The sequence below is a fragment of the Octopus bimaculoides genome, chromosome 3 (assembly GCF_001194135.2).
Source record: "Octopus bimaculoides isolate UCB-OBI-ISO-001 chromosome 3, ASM119413v2, whole genome shotgun sequence".
Lineage (NCBI taxonomy): Eukaryota > Metazoa > Mollusca > Cephalopoda > Octopoda > Octopodidae > Octopus > Octopus bimaculoides.
In genome coordinates, this window is record NC_068983.1 from 102,915,141 (window position 1) to 102,920,544 (window position 5,404).

Sequence of the window (5,404 nt, forward strand, 5' to 3'; positions counted from 1 at the left end):
GCAACAGGGAAACAGAAAACCGTACTTCTGTTAGTAAATTATGAAATTACTTACATCAGTAAATGTGAGTAAACTTTTAGTGCGAACAGTAACGATTGAAGTTAAAGTGAAGAAAAAACTATGGCTACCGGAAGTTGACATTGAGGAACCTTTTTAAAGAAGTGAATCTTAAATATAAAGCAATATTATTTATCTTAATAAAAAACATCAAATGAAGAGCCTAAGATTTATCCGAGGTCAAATTATTCCTGCATCACAAGTATGGAAGTAAATGGTGAAGCCGTTTTCACGTGATAAGCGATTACACACATATCTCTGTTTTATATATAGTATAGATAAGGGTGATGATGTCTCGAACTGAGTTGGAAATATTTACGTGAAGAGTCTAATAAACCTATCAGATTCCTTGAAATTTGCATAGAGGTCTCTATTATTGATTCTGTGTGATAACGGTTATTTATATCAACCGATACACAAACAGGTACAAAACTGCATATATTTTTGTCATCTGATTCAAAGCGAGTACGCAGCACATGTAAATTTATGTCAGCCGATATTATAGGGTTGAAAAGAGTATCCAGCCATAAAAGGCATACCAAAGTAAACACATTGCAGTCCTTAGACCTGTCAGATCCTCTAAAACTATCTAGCCCATGCCAGTATGGAACATGGATGTTAAAAGACGCTGAAGATGATATATATATATTATCATCATCATCATTTAATGTCTGTTTTCCATGCTGGTATGGGTTAGATGGTTCGACTGGAAGTGGTAAGCTGCACCAGGCTCCAGTCATTTGTTTTGGCTTGGTTTCTACAGCTGGATGCCCCTCCTAATGCCTTTTTATGTGTCTCCAGCATGGATGCCAGTTATGTCACTGACATGGGTGCCTTTTACATGTCACCAACACTAGCCATAGCCATGATTTCACTTAGCTTGACATGTCTTCTCAAGCAAGTACAGCAAATCACCAGAAGTCTGGTGATATATATATATATATATATATATATATATATATATTAAAACCAAAAGTTAAATTCTGGTCATAGAGTAACCAATGCTTTCGTATCCACGAAAGCTACAGCCTTGAGGATAGCTCATCAGACTCTATACAAAGACAAATTTAACTTTCTGCCTTGTGGATGTGAGGAAATGTCAGGATAACGAAGTCCAATGGCTGACCTATAAAAACGTTTTTATAGGTCAGCCATTAGACCTTGTTATCCTAGTCTTTCCTCATGTTTACAAAGTAGAAAGTTAAATTTGTCTTTGCATAGAGTCTGATGAGCTGTAGCTTTCGTGGGTATGAAAGCATTGGTTACTCTATGACCAGAATTTAACTTTTTGTTTTAATACTTACTACTCTATCCTTTAGAGTGTGCTTCTTTTACTGATATATGTTATATTGACAATATATATATATAATTATATGTATTTATTTTCTCTAAGTTATTAATTAACTCGGACAAAATAAATTGGTTAATAGATACCAGGGTAGCAAAGATCACAAAATGACTGTGTAACTCCTGTTTATGAGGTAGAAACTCCTTGTTATTTTGGGTACTTGAGTAATACAAATTTAGTAAATGGAGTAAAACGCATATTTTAAGAATTCATTTAAAATATGCGTTTTACTCTATTTACTAAATTTATATATATATATATATATATATATATATATATATATATATATATATAAGGATATATGTACATGCATGTGTGTGTGTGTTAGTTCATATTTTCCTTCATGTCTGTGTATTTGATGACTGTCAACAACAGAGATTGTGTCCTTTAGTTGCAGTCAACTGTGAAAAACATATCCAGGCTGGTTGAGATGTTGCATGAACTTAGTAAACAAGAAACTCATTCAAACAGAGTTGTTTCTTTCCATTTGCTATGTAATTATCAAATCAATGATAAACTGCACTACATGTATTGAATACATTTCTCTCTTGTGCATTTATGTGCACACACATATATAATGGAGAAAATGTACTCAATACATTTGTTTATTTATTGCCTGAACAAACACCTAGAATCAGAGAAACTTAGCACAACAGAATGAATCATTGACTTTGAACAAATATACACATGGACACGGGGACACACATGTACACAAAGCACCCATATACTATATCTGAATTTAATCATTGCTACAATATAATCATTTTGCTGTTTATCTAGGAGGTAAACCAACCTTGTTTATAACTATCATGATTTGATCTGAAACAATTATTAGTTTACCAAAATTGTTGACTTACTGACTATATATATATTTGTTTCAATTTATATGTGCTGGTATTCAGTTATTTGCTGTGGATCTCACATATAATTAAAGCTAGATTAGAGTAAACAAAAACTTTGCAATTAAAAGTGTATAAGTATTTTAAGCCTAGAAAACTTAATTGCTACTCTTTGTTTCAGTTTCATAGCATTAAACAGATGAGAGATAAAGAGCCTCAATCATCCTTAGATAGAGCATCAGTTTATTACCAGTAACATTCTCATATATTCTAGTATATATTTCTTACAGTTTGATGTGATGGCAGTGTCTTTCATCATCATCATCATCATCGTTTAACGTCCGCTTTCCATGCTAGCATGGGTTGGACGATTTGACTGAGGACTGGTGAAACCAGATGGCTACACCAGGCTCCAATCTAATTTGGCAGAGTTTCTACAGCTGGATGCCCTTCCTAACGCCAACCACTCAGAGAGTGTAGTGGGTGCTTTTACGTGTCACCCGCACGAAGGCCAGTCAGGCGATACTGGCAACGGCCAGGCTCAAAATGGTGTATTTTATGTGCCACTCGCACAAGAGCCAGTCCAGGAGCACTGGCAACGATCTCGCTCGAAAATCCTACAAAGGCCAGTCAGGCGGTACTGGCAACGGCCACGCTCAAAAAGGTGTATTTTATGTGCCACCCGCACAAGAGCCAGTCCAGGGGCACTGGCAACGATCTCGCTCAAAAATCCTTTGTCTGAAAATCAAGAGGCAGAGTGGCAAGCCCTCAAGTGGCTATGTAAACTGATCCTTGACACTAAGGATTTTCTTCCTGCCTGCACATAGTAGTTTGATAGTGAAAGTCACTCTGTGCAACCTAATCCCACTCTTTAGAAATTAATAGCTTTTACCAACATAAAAGAGGCCTTTTCCTTGGTGAATTGCCTTGCAGGGCTGGAGAGCTTCACCTATGTGTGAGTAGTAAGAAAGGTGTCAAAAAGGGCACCTAATATATATAGATGCAGCTATATGTGTGTGATAATCATGTGGATTTAGGTTCCATCCTGCTGCATAGCATCTTTTACAACAAACTTAGACTGACCAATATCCTTTTAGTGGAACTAGTAAACGGCAACTGTACAAAAGCCCTTACTTTAAGCCTTTTGTTACCATATTTCTGTTGGAATTCTCTGCTTTTGTTTCAATTAATTTTAAAAATAAAGCAGTATTTAGTGAAATAACTGTCATTATTAAGTAGAGTTTGGAATATAGAATATTGATGAAAATTTTCAATTTGAATCACTTTAAAACAGGAATATTGTATCATGGAACCAGGGGATGGTGGTCTTAGGTGGATTGGTATCAAAAGGAAATATACGTGCATGTGTGCGTGTGTTTGTGTTAGAGAGAGAGATTATTTCCATAGATGATGGTGATGATGATGATATTTTTGAATAACACCGTTTGGGAGACAGCGATGTTATCTTTACATCTGCAAATATTATATCCTTAGTTTAGTAGTTTCACTATGTGGAAATTAGTGGAATGAAAATACCCTACTTCTAAAACAGGTAAGGGTTAACAACAGGAAGGGCATCCAGCCACAAAATACTCCCTTAATATTGTATCGTCGAGCCCACACCAGAATAAAAAAAATAAAGGGTATGAAAACAATGATAATGATGATGCTTTCTTCAAAATATACAACAAAATACTAGCAGCAGATATGAATTAATCCTTTAGTATTTAAAGTAGCCATATGCAATTCAAATATTCTACCTATTTTATGTTCATAATGGCCAGATCTGATCTTTCACACTAACCCTGCAATGTCTTGTAAAAATAAACAATCACATTATCAAAATCTCAAAACTACAGGATGATGCATGATTAATTCAAAACAATGTGAATAAATGAACATCACAATTGACAGAGTAATCTAAATGCTAAAGGGTTAATGCGATATGAGCAGCTAGAAAAATACATTATGCACTTTTTATTCTTTTACTTGTTTCAGTCATGTAACTGTGGCCATGCAGGAGCACCACATTTTTTGAGTTGAACAAAATGACCCCAGCACTTATCTTCTTAAACCTGGTACTTATTCTGTTGGTCTCTTCTGCTGGACTAAGTTATGGAGACAGAAACACACCAACCCCAGTTCTCAAGCAGTGATGGTGGGGACAAACACAGACACAAAGACACACACACACAGATATATATATATAAAAAACAACAGGCTTCTTTCAGTTTCTGTCTACCAAATCCACTCACAAGGCTTTGTTCAGCCAGAGGCTATAACAGAAGACACTTGCCCAAGGTGCCATATAAGTAAGATTGAACCCGAAACCATGAGCTGGGAAGTAAGCTTCTTACCACACAGCCATGTCTGCACTTGTACATTTCACCTCTATATCTAAACTTCCAAGACAAGTTTGTGAAAATGAATGCTGCAATAATCCACAAGTGACATATTTTCAAGTGGAACCAGTTTCTGAAGAATTGTCATGGCTTCCAACAAAAGTTTAACCCTCTAGCATTCAGATTACCCTGTCAAGTGTAAAGTGTATTTATTCAGATTGTTTTGAATTTCTCATACATTATCTTGTAGCTTTCAGATTTTGAATGATGTGATTATTTTTAAAAATCACATTATAGAGTAGGTGTGAAAGGCCAGATCTGGTCAGTTTGAAGATTAAACAGGTAGAATATTTGGGCTTGATATGGGCAGTTTGAATACTAAAGGGTTAAATATTGGAATGATAAAGTTAATTTTTTAAAAAAATGTAACTAGAACCCTGATACAATATTATAAGAAGAAAGGTCAGTTAGCAAAGCTGTACCGCAAGTGAAAACAATTATATAACCAATATGTTTGGCAATAAAAGCAAGTAACGAAAAAAGAAAGAAATAATATAAAATAAAAAAGTGAATATTGAATATGGCAGATATTTTAGATGTTTCTTCAATATATTCGTTTAAAATTTTGGCACAAGGTCAGCAAGTTCAGGGGAAAGGGGATAAGTGGATTACATCAAGCCCCAGTAGTCAACTGGTACTTATTTTATTGACCCTCCCACCCACCACCACCACCAAAAGGATGAAGGCAAAGTTGACCTTGGCAGAATTTGAACTCAGAATGTTAAAGATGGATGAAATATTTCTTCAAAATATTAATA